This window comes from Rattus norvegicus, chromosome 7 (assembly GCF_036323735.1).
Source record: "Rattus norvegicus strain BN/NHsdMcwi chromosome 7, GRCr8, whole genome shotgun sequence".
Taxonomy (NCBI): Eukaryota; Metazoa; Chordata; class Mammalia; order Rodentia; family Muridae; genus Rattus; species Rattus norvegicus.
The window spans coordinates 96,348,627-96,366,978 of record NC_086025.1 but is presented as its reverse complement, the minus strand read 5'-3'; the positions used below and the strand labels follow the sequence as shown (position 1 = coordinate 96,366,978).

At 38.2% G+C, this 18,352-nt stretch overlaps 1 long non-coding RNA gene across 1 annotated transcript in view; it reads left to right on the top strand.

The window, feature by feature from the left end:
• Positions 1–13,962, top strand: part of LOC120093675 (uncharacterized) — a 101,734-nt gene extending 87,772 nt beyond the window's left edge. Inside the window, exon 5 of the long non-coding RNA XR_005487213.2 lies at positions 12,412–13,962. This is a non-coding gene — a long non-coding RNA (uncharacterized LOC120093675). The remainder of the gene's footprint in view (positions 1–12,411) is intronic.
• The last annotated feature ends 4,390 nt before the right edge of the window (positions 13,963–18,352 follow it).

The following is an 18,352-nucleotide window of genomic DNA, read 5'->3' as shown; positions in this document are numbered from 1 at the left end:
TGAGAGGGAAGAATGAAGGGAGAAAAGTAAGGAAGGAGAGAGAAAAGGAGGGAGAAAAAAAGTGGAAGAGGGAAAGAGAGTTTGGGGTTTTTTTTTTAGTTTAATACTATAGAATTTAGGGGAACTGTGATTTTATTAATCAATTTCAAGGGAAAAAGCAGTTGTTTGTACAATCAAGGTAAAACAAAAACAAAAGATCCAAATCTCCCTCTTTGTTCAAGAGTTTTGATTAAAACATGATTAACTTTTTCATTTCAGTTGACACAAAGGACAAGAAGGGATGGAATATTTTAAAGATGTATGTGAACATATACATTATGTATGTATGTATGTATGTATGTATGTATGTATGTATGTATGTATGTATATGGGGTGGGTTTATGTGTATATATGGGTGCAGGCATCTGAGAAATCCAGCAGAGGGCATCAGATCTCCTGGAATTACAGTCCTAGGTAGCTGTGAGGTACCTAAACATGGGTGTGGCACCTTCTGCTAGAGTAATGTACTTTTAAATGTTGGGCTGTTTAGTCCTAGCCACAATTTTGGGAAGCAATAATCTAGAAAAGAACTTTAGACAAAAGAATTCTGGACAAAATGTGTGCCCTTCTTTGAAAGAAATCTAAGCAAACTTAATAGGACAGTTGTGGCTGGAATTTGTGGTGTAGACAGAGGCAGACACTGTCTAAATCTCATTAGTAGGCAATGGTGACAGAAGCCTATCAAGCTGGGGGCCTTGAAGCCTCTCTGACGTCTTGTTACTGGCTCACAATGAGAACTTTATAGCATAAAGGATAAAATACAAAGTTCTTTGGTGAAAGCTCACCCTCATACTATCTTCTTAGTCTCTGCATATTCTGAGATGCATCAGTATCCAGTGACTTCCTTTAGGCAGATAGACGGTGATGGTTTAGACCATCATGGTTTCCTTGGTCTAAAAGCCACTCTCATCCACTACAGTTATAGTCACCCAGAAAAACCATCTCCTCACACAAAAAAAAATTATAATTAAATTTGTCTGTTCTTTCTTTGTTAATAGCATCTATGTTTATCTCAAGGGGATACTTGTTTTTTGCAGCTGTGCCTACTCATAGCATGAGTCCCTCCCAAATTTAACTATAAATTTTTTGAGTAAAGACACATTATAGACATCTTTGTAACCTATACAGACAGTTGGAACACAAGAAATGTTCAATAAGTCTCAATTACTTGGCGATGCGACTTGTTAGGAAAGTGTCAAAACTATGTGAAGAAGTTCAGAAAGCTGTTTGACTGTTCTCTGGATTTCTGCCCTACCTCAGTCACCATCTGTGTCAAAGAAGTTCTAGCTGAATGGAGCATGAGAGGATTAGCACTGCAATTAAGCCATAGCATAGTCTCAGCCAAGGAAAGTCATGAAAAAAACCTTCAAATTCCCTTGAGCTCTTGAAAACATAGCAAGTTGATTTTTCATTTTCGCCCCTTGTTCCTGGAGGATTTGCTTCTTGCCTGATTGTTCTGACTTTTATGTTTTAAAATAATTGGAAACTCGAAAAGTTTGGATGAATTATATATTTTTTAAAGACTATATGCTATCAATCCAGATTTGCCTCAGGTTTTTTCTACTTTTTCATTTTTCTCCTATTTTCACATTCATTCATATTCTCTCTCTCTCTCTTTCTCTCTTACACACACACACACACACACACACACACACACACACACACACACACACACACAAAAGAACCTCATTTGGTATATACTTTAGACAAGGTTTGAACTCAGAATTATCCTTCCCTTAGCTTCTCAGTTCCTGAGATACTGGTGTGCCCCTGCTCTGCTGTAACATTCTCTCTCCTCCTCCTTCTTCCTCTCCCTCCCTTCCCTCTTCTCCTTCCCTCCCTCCCATCCCCTCCCCCCCTCTCCTCTCCCTTTGTCTCCTCCCTCTTTCCCTTTCTCCTGCTCTGACTCTCTCCCTTTCTTCTGTCCTTCCCTCCCTCATGAAAGAGGTAATAGTAAGCTACCAAAATCCTACACAAGCATTTCCTAAGAACAAAAACACTGACTTTGAAACAGTGAAAGACATTCATTTCCATGTCACTGAACATTTAAGAAAAATACTACGTTTAACAACAACACAGCATTTGTAATTGGCTAACAGATTATATTTTGATTTCACCAACTGTTCAATATCTCCTTCCTTCCTTTCTTCCTTCCTTCCTCCCTAACTTCCTCCATCTCTCTCCCTCCCCTTTCTCTCTTTCTCTCTCTCTCTGTTTCTCTCTCTCTCTCTCTCTCTCTCTCTCTCTCTCTCTCTCTCTCTCTCTCTCTCTCTTTCAAAAGGTTTCTCTGTGTACCCTTGGCTATCCTGGAATTCACTAAGAAGACCAGGCTGTCCTAGCTTCACAGAGATTGCCTGTTTCTGCTCCCAAAATGCTAGGATTTAGAGCTTAAACTATATATAGCTACCATGTATGGCTATTAATGTTATAATAAGTTATTCTCAGTCTAGCATTATATTGTGATGCTGTGTACTATATGTCTCCTCATGTTCTTATTTGTGAATGGTCCCTAGTCCATCCTGATTTTTTTCTATCACTGACAGTGTGTGAGTGTGTGTGTGTGTGTGTGTGTGTCTGTGTGTGTGTGTGAGTGTGTGTGTGTTTGTGTGTGTTATGCATATGTGGGCACATGTGACTATCCATATTTCATATGTAAAGGAGAGGTCAGTGTCTCCTTCTATTTCTTTCCTTTTTAGAGTCTCAGTGAACCTGGGAGCCACTGTTTCAACTGGGGATCTGTCTATCTTTACTTCCCAGTGCTGGAACAACAGATGAGCATCACTGCTCCCAGCTTTAGATGTAGGTACTGGTGATCTGAACACAGGTCTCTATGCTTACACATTAGGTCCTTTACTCGCTGAGTCATCTTCCCAGACCAACACCGACACTTTTAAAGAATACTACTTTTTGTATACAGCTCCTCAGTTGACCTTGTCTCATTTTTTTTAGCAACTAGATTTCATTTACACATTTTGGACAGAAACATCCCCAAGCAATGTCAACACATCTCATTAGGAATCACCTGGTATCCGTTCATTCCAACTGCAGCATTGTTTTCTAACAGATAATTTAATAAATGCAATCAGATAAAAAGGGACTTTGCAGTGATGAAATCTGACACCACACTTTATCTCATTACTCAAACTTAGCATTACCAACAGCTGAGTATTTTAAAAAAAATTTTTTTTAAGTTGTTCACTTATTTTAACAACTTACTTGACACCCAGGAAAATAACACATTATGAGAAAATGCATGAAAAAAGTGACTTTCATGTTTGTATGAATAAATATTTATTTGACACTCAGAGCATAACACAGAAAATAAATTTTGTTGATGTTCAATTAACTCTGACTCCTTACTAATAAATGACTCGCTATCAACACTTACATATTCCCAAGATCTGTGTGCAGATGAAAAGAGCAAGAGTAAGTTGGCAAAGATCAAAAGGCTCTAATTCCTTGTTAAAGACCAGTTCCCTCTGTCTTTGCCTAGTTATTCAGAAACAACAGCACCATGGGTAATAAACATTGGAAAGTCATTGGATGAAATTTATGTTGAAAGTTGGAGACAAATTCTATTGGTAACACCTTATTAAAATAGTAATTCAGAGAAAGAATATATAGAAGGCTGTGGGACTAGAAAATTGAGGTGAAGAGTAACCAAGGCCCATGGTTAAAAAAAAATTCACTTGACCTCACATAGTCACAGCCTTCTAACAAGCCACACAGGCTGTTCTGGATGCAAGTATTTTTAGTGACTACCTCAGCTTGCATGCCATAACACCATTTTTCAGAGAAAGCAGGAAGTTCTATTTCTCTGTAGCTATAAACATAAAAGCAACAGCTATATATAGTACTTTAAGAAAGGCCTCCACAAAAGCACCAAACTTCCTTTCTTAATCATTTTTGAAGTTCTAGATAACCTTCCTTTTTTGGTGGGAATCTCATTAAACAAGTTTTCATAGTAGATGTGATGAAATGGAGGTCAGGATGACATATCCAGAGCATTTCCCTCAAAGATGATGTACTGTGGAGCCAGACAAACAAAGGGAGCTTGCAAAGTCACCTACCCATTTTTCTTGAGCTGGTTAAATGAGAGTCTCTTTCTTTCATATTAGGTCTTCAGTACAACTCACCTGCTCACGTGAAGCTAGAGAGTGGGAAAAGATGTTTTGCAGTTTTCAATATTGTTTATTCCTGGGAGTGACTAACTCACTTTAGTTGACACCCAATTAGAGAAAAGATGGATGGGTTGAAAAACACCTTTCAAGGAGACTAAACCATGAACACAGACAAGTTATTGGAGTCTAGGGAAATGATTCGCAATGCCTAATAGAAGTCAATTATAGAGTCTGTAGATTTTTACCTCTCCGCCCTTCTGAGAGGACATTTCCCCCTCATTTTATTTCTTGCCTTTCCTCACTTCTCCGTGAGGTAGTAGAGTTTTTTGGAGTAGAGCTCAACCTCTCCAACTGCCTTTGACACACAGGGCAGAAAGCAGACTCTGCAGTCAAGTATACTTAGATTTGAACACGGGTCCTCATTTTGGAAATGTTTGTGATCTTAGCCAAACAAATGTCCCACTTTCTTTATCTGCAAAACTGAAACAATATAACTGTCTCACAGAAATGTATACAAAATTATTAGACATAGGCAGCTCTCATGATGCCTGTGATGCCTATTATTCTTAAGGGCTTCCTAGTCTACATTGTGGTGACTGTCATTGTCATCTCCAACACCATGGCCTTCTTCAATCGTTTTTGAAAAGAAAACAGAGGAAATGAATGAGTTTGAAGATTTTAATATCTTATTGTCACTTTTTATTTCTTTAGAAGTAGATCTTGATGAATTTCCTTAATGCTAAAAAACAGAACAAACAAAAAAAGACAACAAAACTTATTTATCAAGAGACTTATTTGCTAGAGGTTTTTTTTCAAGAGAGAATGTGAATTTGCATGAATGAAGTACTAAGAAAAATGTCTATGCATCCCTACCTCAACAGCTGGGCTAGCTGGGCCAGCTGGACAAGGTAAAGGCCTAGAGCAAACCAGGTAGGGGATTGCCACTTGTGGTTTTGGAAGTCTACTGATTAGTTTCTTTTTGCTAAAGGCCCCTACTATGAAGTGTTTAGCACTGTGCTTTCCTTATTCCTAAGAATATAGATACTAATTTCTTAGTATGCTCTAAGCCCAAGGTCACTCTATCTAGACTAGGCTTTGCTAACCTGCGTCTTTTCTCATCCAAGTATATTGCCTTGCCTGGCATCTAGAAGGAAGAATTGCCCGAATTAGGGTCTGACAACTCTACCTTATCTGTTCTCAGTCTCATTTTTCTGTTCCTCTTTCATCACGGAAGAGTAAAATACATTGGAATAGAGTCACCAATGTAAATAAACCCTCCTAAAATATGCACATAAACACATACACACACACACACACACACACACACACACACTTTCAAAGGACAAAGAAATAATCAGTTCCAAGAGGGACTGGGGTAACATTATGATATTTAGAATCTCTCCTCAAATGAGCATGTAGTAGCAACAGGATTCAAATGGACTCTAGGTCCTCAGCCCTAACATGGTCCTTCTACTCAAGGGCTTACAACCCTGGGTGTTCTTGATCTGGGGAAGCCCCAGGCAGGTGACTCACCACAGAGAACTACACTGTTTCCACAAGAAGGATCGCTTGCAGTCTTCTCTCAAGCCTTTCTTGGTGAAAAGTACAAACACCTCCTCCCCTTGTCATTTACAGATCTCAGGGGTCTTCCCCTTTTTCTTTCTCCAACCCTAGTTTTATAATGTTAGTTCATTTTGGATACTAGTGAAATGCATAATAATTCTAAGAAAGCATAGTCTATAGCCAATAGTTGATAGATGAGTCTTCCATGTTGTTGTATTGTCCTTTGTCTCCTAGATTAGATTTATTCTTCCCAAAAGAACCCTTGAAAAGTGTTTGTGTTTAGGCTAATGATTGATGCATATTAGGTCTAGGAACAGACACAAATTACATATTGAGATCCTGTGTGTGGGCATGTGCACTTGAGGAAATAGATAGGATCTTGGTGCCAGGCATCATGCAACCCATTATATAATACTTTGTGTGTGTGTGTGTGTGTGTGTGTGTGTGTGTGTGTGTGTGTGTTTGCGCGCGCGCATGCAAGCATGTACACATTCATCTTATTCATCTTTGCGTTTCTCTCTGTGCTGATCACTATCTCAGTGATCTTTTGGGCAAGGGAAGAGATAGGTTTAGTGATGGAGACATGTTGTGGGAGATGCGTGCCTTGACAAAGATTTCTTTATTTTTATTTATTTTTTATTATTTTATTTATTTACATTTCAGATTTGATCCTTCTTCCTGGTTTCACCTCTGCAAACTCCCTATCCCATCCTCCCTCCTTCCTGCTTCTCCACCCATCTACCCACTCCATCACCACCCTAGCATTCCCCTACACTGGGGCATTGAGCTTTCATGGGACCAAGGGCCTCCCCTCCCATTGATGCCAGATAAAGCCATCCTCTGCTACATTATGCAGCTGGAGCCATGGGTCCCTTCATGTGTATTCTTCAGTTGAAGATGTCTTTTTAAAATTGAATATCATGAATTTGTTTTGTGATGGATTCACGCATGGAAATGATACATCTTGGGCATATGCATCTTAACTGTTCCCTCTACTTATCTTGGGTATCCCCAACTATTCCTTCCCAACTCCCTCAGGCATCCATTCCCAATACTCCCCTCTCCACATTTCAAACTGTCTCCATTCTTGATCATAACCCCTTGCACTCAAGGGTTCTGCCTGTTAGAATGTGGATTGATTGTGGTAGCTTGATCTTTTGCAGTGAGTTTGGAAGTACAATGTCCACATCGTGTCCTAAAGACATCATTTTGCCACACTATTTCCTATCCTCCAACTCTATATATTATCCCTGTCCCTCTCCCATGATGTTACTTGAGCCTTGAGAATGGCAGTATAGATGTCCTACTTAAGGTTAAGCAGCCAATAGAAGTAAAATAACCAATAAAAAATAAAATGAAAGGAAAGAATGAAAAAAAAAGAAATTTACCTTTGCAATTTGACCAGTTACAAGTCTCTAATTTGACTACTGTTCTTCACAGAGAGACGCCAAGCCTCTCTTGCCAAGGATGAAGGTAGCCATAGTCTATGGGTGTAAGCCTAAATATTTAGATAGCAATTTGACGACATGTGGTTTAGCAAAACAAGAGTAGTTGCTTCCTTCTTCTGTGACCTCCTGAGTCCTAGGCTTTTGACAAGGTTGACAGTAGCAGACCTGATTTCATTACTATGGAAGCCTCAAGTCTTTTTGCTTCTCTCAGTGGTGATCACTATCTCATGGATATCCAAATGTCATGTGTTACCCCTATAACCTTCATGCCACTATTGGACCAGCTAGCAGACCTTAGCTAGTAGGTCTGTAGATTACAGAATTGGCTACAGGGTTGCCATTGATGTTTTTGTCTCCAATAGTGGCCCGCATAGCACTACAGAAGTTATCCACTTAGTAGGAAGTTATGAGGTTAGTTCCAGTCTTGCTTTTCTATATTCTACAACAGAAATGTATTTTATCTTCAGCAATAAAGTCTTCCCATCTAATTCTGAATGGCAACCAAGAGCAGTGGTAATAGTTTGTGTCATCCAGAGGGAACTCTAAGATCTTGCTGACCTATGGTCAGAGAGATGGTAAAATATCCCAGATAGGGTATTGAGTTTTTAATTTACTAAGCCATGTCAGCCAGGGAATCATTATGCCCTTGCAAGTACGTGTGCATGCAAGTGCATACTCCAATTTTTAAATTACATTTTAATCAGTTTACAAAAGTGTGTTTCTGTGGAGGTTTTCTATATTTGTTTGGTGCATTTTAAACCCATACCCACTCCTCTTCCTTTACCTCTTCCCCGATAACCACTTATAGTTGTAATTCCTACTAATCCTTTCATTTTTATATCATATGTTTATATATGTTCTGTTATCCTTTCTCTAAAAGGGGTTTCTTTCTACCTCTTCTTTCATTTGTTGAGAAGGGGATGTTGAGACAGGGTTTCTCTGTTTAGGCCTGACTGTACTGGAACTCTGTAGACCAGGCTGGCCTCAAACTCACAGAACTCTGCCTGCCTCCCCCTACCTAGTGCTAGGATTAAAGGTGTATGCCATCACCAGCAAGCTAAAGAGAATTTCTTAAGGGGTTCATTTAATGGATGGTTCCTTGGATTGTGGAGTATATGAATTAGACTATGAGTAAAGAGAGTCAATGTTTGCTAATCTATATGATGTGTTCTCTTTTGTTTCACCTGCCCTGGCTAACGAATTCATGTCATCTGTCAGTGATCATTTGCAGATATAAATCTGGAGGAGAACTCAGGTTTCAGTGCATTCTGGGTTGTGGTGGAGACCAAAGGGATGCTTAGAAATGAGAAAGAACCTCTCTATATTTTATTGTCTACAAAGGGAGAGCTCATAGTCAAGAAAGGTTTTCCAAGTCTAGCCTTCTCCTTACTCTGACCTCTAAGGATCACCACAACCTTGTTCTGAGGACAGTCTGGCAGGGCTCATCCCTCTCTCTTTGCTTACAAGGACTGCTTCAGGAGCAATAACGATGATGTCTGACCACACTGCTAAGAATACTGAGCAAAAAGCTTCCCCTGTGCAGCCTGATGCTTTCAAATATCATAGTCCTGTCATATATAACAGTGGTTATTCCTGGAGTATGTGGGTTTGTGGTATGTGGTATGGGATAGATGTTTCGAATAATAACTATTCTAAGAATATACTACAAGAAGAAAAGCAGTTGAGACTCAGCCGAAGCAAAAGTCAATTTATCTAGAAATCAAAGATGCTACAGGCTACTCACTTATAAACCATTCCTAGACCAAATATGCATCATGCATTAGCCTAAAACAAACACATTCTAAGGCCCCGTGTTGGAAGGATGAACTAACGTAGGAGAAGAAGGACCAAGATGGAGGACTTATACTCACTCCTACAGAGGGACACTGCCATTCAGTGGTATTTCTGTCCAGTAATCCCAGTCTTGGAATCTACTCTCTATAGAAATTTCAAAAGTAGTTTCTTGTGAAAAGTAATTAGGGAGCCAGATTTCTTACTCTTTCTATTTATTTGTAGAAAGAGAGTGGTTTGTGTTTATTTATTTGTTTATCTATTTATTATTTTTTCAAATATTGTCCTCCTTCCCAGTCTCCCCTCTGTAAACACCACATCCAATCCCTACTTCCCTTTGCCTCTAAGAAGGCACTCCCCCATCCACTTACCCACTCCTGCTTTATCCTTCCAGCATCCTCCTTCACTGGGGCAACAGGCTTTCACATGACCAAGCACATCCTCTTCCATTGGTGCCAGATAAGGCACTCCTCTGTCACATATGTAGTAGGAGCCATAGACTCACCCATGTATATTCTTTGCTTGGTAGTTTCATCTCTGGGAGCTCTGAGGAATCTGGTTAGTTGATATTGTTGTTTTCCTAGGATTGCAATCCCCTTCAGTTTCTTCAGTCCTTCCCTAATTTCATTTCTCATAAATATTCCTGAAATATATCTTTCATTTCAGCTATTGATGAACTGCTTTTGAACCTGAAAATAAAAACCTTAATTTCTTCTAAAGATAACTGAAAAAACACATGGGGAGACTTAGTATATTACTGAAGACAATGCACTGATGTCAAGACTCAAAATACCCAACAGAAATGACTATTCTGCTACTAACATTGTATAGGTTCTATATTTTTGTCAGATTACGTACCAGTTTTCTGTCAGATTCTTTTGCTTGCTCTGAAAGCTGGCTTTTAAATTCTGTCATCCCAAATTACTTGGACACTTAACAGATCCTGTGAGTCAGTAAAATGGAAGTTGATAGTCTGTGTCAAAGAAGACAGTGATCAGAACCAGGATCACACATAGAATAAGGATGCTCCAAAGATCCAAAGAGCTGAGTTACCTGTTCTAGAACCAGGCTTTGGGTGTATCATTTTCAAATGACAGAAAAAATGCTTAGTTAAAAAAAAACAGGAAAGTATATCATTTATGTCATAGAGGTAGAATTTAGGTGTCCTTGTGAAGGAAGAGAGACAGCTGCTTTGGGAACAACTGAAGAAAAAAACTCATAGTCATAGGGAGGTTTAGAGAAAATGATGTTTGGAATATAATCTATGTGGTGAGTATCAGCAGACATGCTGCCACCTGCAGAATGCAGACTGCTTGGCCACTTGGTGGAGGTGTTGGAGAAGGTATTATGTATCATCATAGGGTTGAGCTCTGTGACCTGACAGTGCCTTTGAACTCTGAGATATTGTAAGCCTACAAATTTATATCTAGTCTATTTTGGCTGAGGAGCCGTGCAAGGTAAGGTGGAACTTTCAGTAAAAGAAAAACAAAACCCAAAGAAATGGTCTTTAATACCAAAGACTAGAATCACTGAATGTTATAGCTACTAGAGAACTTACCAGAGGTCTCCTCAATTGCCCCTCACTGTTCAAATGTTCATGCACAGGCCTTGAGAGTTTGAATGACCCAAGCAAACTGACATCATGTTGGAGTTCAGATTTCAAATGAGAGTTGAGATAAATATTCATATGTTCCACAGAACGCTTCCAGGAAACTCTATTTTAAGAAAGCTGCAATAAATAATCCACTCTTCTAATATTTTGTTTCCTCGTAAAGCACACTTGGCCCCTTTTGTTCAATTTATCAATGACCCATGATAATCAAAGAGTTGAGAAGCTCATTAGAAACTGTCTTCATGTAGAATGATGCCCTAACATTTCAGAGAAAAGTTTGGGAGTTTGTTCAAGTTTGTTTTTTCTCCTGATGTAATAAGACAGTCTAAGCAAAAGAAACTTAGGGGGTTAAAAAGGTTTATTTGATTATACTTCCAAGGTACAGTCCATACTTGAGGAAAGTCAGGGTAGGAACTGAAGTCATAGAGAAATACTACTTACTGGTTGAGTCTCTGGCTGTCTCACCTGACTAAGGATGGTATCACCGAGTGTCCTGGGCTCTCCCACACCAATTATTAACTGAGACTGTTTTTCGCAGATTAGTCTATGGTTATATCTGAATGAGGAAAATCTTTAGTTGAGTTTCACTGTTCCACAGTGACTCTAAGTGCTATCAATAAAAACAATAAACAATACACTAACCAGGACAGGAGTGAATCAGGAAATTAGCAAGATTTTAGAAGGGCTCCAATCATTCTTAAATTTGCCTGGAAAAGCAATTGGTAGCATACTTGGGGAATGGAAATGAAGCAAAAATTCTGGTTACAGGTAACAGTCATCCCTCTTGGCATAAAGCCAACATAAAAGCCTTTTAATAACTTCCCATACCCATAATGGGGCAGAGAATAGAGGCTGTACCAGCAATTTCAGAGTGTGAGAGCTACGAGAAAAGTCCCTACCACAAGCATCTTTGTGGATTTGTAAAACATCTAAAAGCAGTCAGAATATATATGATGGGATAATCTTGGAAATATCTTTAAACTATCAACTTTAAAATGAATTGAGAAGATTACACAGAGTCCTTAAAGTCTCTACACTAGAGGGAAATGGTCAGTTTGTTCTGAGTCCCCTCATTCTAATGTGAGCTCACATCTATAAGCACAGCACTATGAATCAAAAGCTACGTTTACTAACTTTCTCAGTCAAAGCATATACTCCATAAATAATCAGCATGAGTAGAAGCCTGTCACCTGAAAATGACCAAAGCTCATGTTTCTCAACAGGAGAAAGGACAGGGAAAATCCCAGGTAAAACATAAGTGTATTTCATTGAACTTTCTGCATCAGGAGAGAATAATGCATTCAAATTCATCTTTAATGTTCTATAGAGAAGTTCAGGATTGAGATCTTCTATAATTCATCCACGTTTTCCCATGATACACCACACACTTCCCAATTTGAAGTTGAACTGGGATTCTGTGTCATTCCCTCATGATATAGACCTATAAATTCATCATATATTTCTCCTGCAAACACACCCATTGGAAATGGTGTGGGTGTGTGAATGTGGGGTATACAAATCAAAGTATAACTTTAGAACTGTATCTTTCGCATTAGTAAGACAATTCACTTTGCTTACCCAGGATCTAATTTGTTTAACTGGAGTGAGAATGTCTTGCATTGGTGAGCAATACTGCCTCCAGAAGACATGGGTTATTAAATGACAATCTCAGTACTAGGCATTCGAGAATGAGGCAGGCTAATGTCATTGGTCTTGATTATCTACCATAACTAGATTGTAAAAACTTTGGTTGAACACACCACATACTTCAGGTGCAGTGCCTAGAGAAAAAAAAAAAAAAACCTTGAATGACCATGAAACTCTTCCTGTCCGTCAGCTTACATAGTGCCGGAAGATGCTGTGTAGGCTGCTGAGGACAAACAAGGAGGGAAAGAAGAGGAAGAAGAGGAGAGAATAAGGATTCCTACAAGAGGCCTGAAGCAAAGTTTGCCATGTGTAAGTATTTAGTAAGGGATATAAGTCGACAGTATCAAAAATTATTTCTTGTTGGTTCTTTCTACAGATTTGAGAAATCACTCAGATGAGTCAAAGTGAAGGGACCTGTGGCAGTTGAATGCTCTGCGGATTCAGACAAGGTTTTAGCTCTAGGAGGATTTACCAATTAACTATAGACTGGCACCAGTGTTACATGTATTCCTGCTTAGACCTGCTCCCCTGTAAAATATCATGGAATATAATTACGTGGTTTAATTGAATATAACACCATTTAACTTGGTGAGTAATTTTTGCAATATGTGTAATGTTTTCTGTCACTCCCTATTCTTTTCAATGCAGCTTAATTTAGCCCACAGTTTTCTACCACTACAAGCTTCAGAAATGGGTTTTCCCCAGTCTCCGTGTTTGTGCTTAATTGCAACTTCATGTCTTTGAGAAAGGAAGAGAAATGGAGAAAGGAGGGGGGAGGTTGAGTAGGAGGGACCACAATACATATTACCATTACTATTGTGTATAACTTTTGTTTTTAACTTTTGGTAATTAAACTCGATAAAGATTATATGAATGTATACTCTAGAGCAGAAAAAGCAACCAGTGAAGAGAGAAAAAAGAATAAAAAGAAAACTCATAAAGACCTCTAGATTTAGCCAGTTGTCCTAAGTCTTTAGGTTCTTATTGGCAAGGAGGCGGGGCCAACGGGTCCTGTATCAGTTGAGTAGGAAAACTCCTAAATAAAAGTAACGAAATGATCAAGAATAAAAGTACAACTTGAATTAGTGTTTCAGCTTACATTTAATTCCCTTGTTACAGACAGCTTCTCTTATTGAGGTTTAAAGACCTGCAAAATGATGCTTTGTGTTTTCTTCACAGTCAGTAGTCAGTGACAGAAAGTCCAACAAACTAGAACAGAACAAGTTCTTAACTTTTAGTGGGAAATTCCATCCTTTCCTTAATTTTGAGGAGTACTGAACATCCATATTTATTCAAGTTTAGATAAAGGAATCCATAATAAAACTGAACATGATAAGACTGTATCATTTAACTTGGTAATTAAAAAGCAAACCTCCTCATAGCCAAACTACAAAATCAATAGACAAGTCTTTTTTTTTTATCTATTCAATGTGACTGGTAGATCCTTGTCATTTTATAATTTGTAAAGAGCTTTACAGTTTATAAAGACCTTCTTGTCTGAGAAAGACTAAGAGATAGTCTGACTATGACACATCATAAATACCAGGGAAGAGAATTAGATAAAGCTTTTGGAATATGAGTTGAGGAGCAATTACACAACGATTGTTGAAAATACTAGAAATAAGCAAGCCAAATCTAGAGTAATTAGTTGTAGTCCACATTAAAGCTACAGATCGACAGCTATGGTCAAGATCAAGACGGAAGAAACACAGAGTGATGTTAGGGTCAAGGAAATTAAACGAAAAAGGAATTCAAGAAAATTTGCACTTGAAAATGGGATATATAGCAACTTGGGAAAATGAAAGTATTTTTGACAAAAATTCTCTTCTGAACAAGAATCAAGACTATGAAACCTCCCTTGAGAGTGGGCTTTGGTGAATTGCCTGGGTACCAGGGCTGCTGGCAAAAGTTTTTTTGTAAACTCCTTTTTAGTCCTGGCTCAGGATAAGTTTGCCAAACAAAAGTCACTATAATAGTAGATCCCAGCCCTTGAGGAATCTATTTTTAGGTGTTATTTCTCAATGATATAAATTTTATATTATATTTCCATAGGACTTATACATACATACATACATACATACATACTATATGCATGCATACATACATACATAAATAAACACTATTCCCTATTTGCTTTATCCTGGTCATATTCCTTCATTGAAGGAAATCAAAGTAGGAACTCAAGGCAAAAACCTGGTAGAAGGTTGCTAGGTGTCTTGCTTTCTAGCTTACTAACAGGCTAATGTTTAGCTAGATTTCTTATATGTCCTTGTACTACCTGAGTAGAGATGGTACTATTCACAGTGACTGAGTGCTTATATATCAATTAATAAGAAAGATATTAATATATAAACATGTTTACAGGCTAATCTGGCCTAGAAAATGCATAACTGAAAGCTTTTCTCTCAGATGACTCTAGGCTACGTCAAGTACTCAAATAGAGTACTTATATTATAGACAGGCAGAAAATGGTTAATTCAAGGCCAGATGGGTCTACATAGTAAGGTTCATGCCAACGAGGGCTACATAGTGAGATTCTGTCTAAAATGTGTGTGTGTGTGTGTGTGTGTGTGTGTGTAGAGCAGACTCGAGAGAGAATTTGTATTACAATGTTATCTCTTATTGTGTGCTAGATTTTTCCCAAAATTTCATTTCCTTATCAAATTGCCATTGATAATTTTTCACAAAAAATGAAGAGGGGTGAACTAATATATATTGAACCTACACTTTGTACAGGTCACCATAATGAGTAGGATATTCGTTGAGTAAAATTATTTATTATGAGCAAGCTGACAGCTCCTTAGGAGCTCATAAGTGACGAAGACACAGTCACACAACTTGTGATATATAGAAATAGGAATTAAATAATCTCTGAAAATATGTTAGGATTTCCCCTGGACCATATCCCTGGCTACCAAGGAATGACCTTGAACACTAGCCATGTAAGGGAGAGAGTTGCCAAGGGACTCAGTAATTCCAGACATGAGTGAGTAAAGTCACACTGGCTGAGGGGCTTGCAACATTGCAGCAACAAATGATCAGCAAGCATGGGAGCATGAAATGGAGAATTCAAACTCCACCAGAGTCTGCAGACTATGGGAAGGATTTCAATTCTCACGAGGATTGGTCACTAAGATGACTCTTTCCTTCAGTTTCTGCTCCACTCTTTGTCCCTGTATTTCCTCTTGTGAGTATTTTGTTCCTCCTTCTATGAAGGACTGAAGCATTCACATTTTGGTCTTCCTTCTTGAGCCTCACAGGGTCTGTGAATTGAATCTTGTCTATTCTGAGCTTTTAGGCTAATATCCACTTAGCAGTGAGTGCATACCATGTGCGTTCTTTTGTGATTGGGTTACCTCACTCAGGATGATATTGTGTTGTTCCATCCATTTGCCTAAGAATGTTATGAAGTCATGGTATTTAATAGCTGAATAGTACTCCATGGTATAAATATACCACATTTTCTGTATCCATTCCTCTGTTGAAGTATATCCAGGTTCTTTCCAGCTTCTGGCTATTATAAATAAGGCTGCTAGATCTCCCAGGGACTAAACCACCAACCAAAGAGAACACATGGAGGGATCCATGGCTCCAGCTGCATTTGTATCAGAGGATGACCTTATCTGGCATCAACAGGAGGAGAAATCCTTGGTTCTGTGAAGGCTTGTTTCTCCAGTGTAGGAGAATGCCAGGGTGTTGAGGTGGGAGTGGGTGGCTGTGAAGGGGAGTGTCCTTATAAAAGCAGAGAGAAGGAGCATGGGAGAGGAGGGAACAGGGAAAGGTGATAACATTTGAAATGTAAATATATAAAATATCCAATAAAAACAGGATAAAGGAGATGGCTCTGAGTACCAAGAGGAGAATGGGTGAAAAACTAATGGCATGGCTTGATAGAACCTTAGGATGTTGGTGACTTGTCCTTACTGTAGTCTATAGGGAAAGTGTATCTTGGTGCAACTCCAACCAAGCAGGTCAAAGACCTGTATGTCAAGAATGTCAAGTCACTGAAGAAACTGAAGATCTCAGAAGATGGAACGATCTTTAATGCTCATGAATTGGTGGGATTAGCATAGTAAAAATGGCCTTCTTACCAAAAGGAATCTACAGATTCAATGCAATTCACATCAAAAATCCAACACATTTTTTTTTACAGATCTTGAAGGAGCAATCCTCAACTTTATATGAAAACAAACAAACAAACAAACAAACAAACAAAAAAAGCTAAACCGATCCTGTACAATAAAAGAACTGCTGTTTAAGGTATCACCATATCACCATCCCTGATTTCAAGCTGTAGTGCAGATCAATGGTAATAAAAACTGTGTAGTATTCTTACAGAAATAGACAAGTTGAATAATCGAATCAGTTGAAGATTCCTACAAATACTACTTTGACAAAGAAGCCATACAATAGAAAAAAGAATGCATCATCCACAAATGTTGCTGATCTAACTGGATGTCTGCATGTAAAAAAATGCAAATAGATCAATAATTATCACTCTGCAGGAAATTTTTTGCTCCAAAAGCTTTTAACTATTCAAACAAGACTGAAAAATTTACAAACTTTGTAGTGACACATTTGTTGTCTGATAATGGCATATATGTTTATTCTTGCCATCCCAGTGTCAAGGAGCAGAAACTACATAATTCTATTTTCAATGTTACAAAGATATGTGTTTACATGTTTGAATATAAGAATGTGATTGCCTCTACATTTGCTTGAAATCAAGCTGTGAATTCCAAAGACAAAACAAGGAGACAAAGAGCTATCTGTGAATCTATGACTTTTGGAAAAATTGAGAATGAATGGAGGAAATAATAAACTAGAAGAAATTGTGAAGTACCTATCCAGAGAAGAGCTATAAATAAGTACACTAGTGTATTTCCGGAACTCTGGATATCTTAAAACTAAGAGTACCTTGTAGCATCCAATATCAGAGCAAAGGGTGCGACTCGACATTAGGGAACTTAACAGTGTGCAGTATAACATTTAGAAAGAGGATAAGAAAGGCTATATAATAGGAATGAGGAAGGACCCAATGCATGTAATAGACCTGACGTAAATTGTGATGGAATATATAAATTTAAGTGATTTTCTAGTTCCAATTATGTAATGGATTTTTTTTAACATTTAGTAATGAAGAAGTGTAAAAAATATACTTGACAGTGAAGATGTAAAATCTAAAGTGAAGTTCCAGCACTTCAGAACAGCTAGTCCAACAGTATGAAAATTCATGGAGAAGTATAGACTAGTTAATTTTGGCCTGTGATTTTTTTGTTGTTATTTGCATGTATTTTATTAATAAAGATTATAAAATACACTATAATAAATTGAAAGAGACACTAGGAAGGCATCTAGGCCCTCCATGGCCAACAATTATTTAGATTAATGCTCCCCCTCAAACCCATTACCCTTCTCCCTCCTTAAACATTTTCACTCCCAGTCTTCTTTCTCTTCCATTTCATTTATCCCTGCTCTGAACCAGATAAGAAGACCCTATTGTTGATGATACCATCTACACACTGACTGCATGATATAAAGAAATCAATCTGAGCTGGAAACTCTTCCCTGGACTATCTTTCATGGTTCGAGAAGGCATTAGGTATGGTTCTGGTGGAGAAAAAAAGCATCAAATGTCATCTGCAACTATTAACTCTATGAACTAAAGGACCATCTCACCAGATAAAACATGCATACTTGTTCAGTGGTGGTAATACTGTTGTTTGGAAAACCAACTACAGGATGAGTTCCATCCCACAGCATGGAATCTCTACCTGGCATTATAAATCTATTTTCAAAAACAACATGAGATGAGGCCATAAGGCACTAGTTCAGAAGTGAATCTAATTACCCAAATTGGCAGAGTGTCAAGATATGTTTTAAATATTCATGTTGTATTAAACATGTATTCTCTATAGGAGAATACTACTCCCTGCCTTAATTATAAATGGATCTATTTCCTGTGAATGGCAGTAAATGCAAACACTCGTAGCATCACAGGATGCTGGAGATGAGTGGTGAGTGAGTGTGCATTCCCTTTGAGGCCCAGAGAATATTATGGAAGAAGTGGTGGAAAGAATATAAGATGCAGAAGTCAAGAAAGGGGCTGCAAAATGCCATCTTCTGTGAAA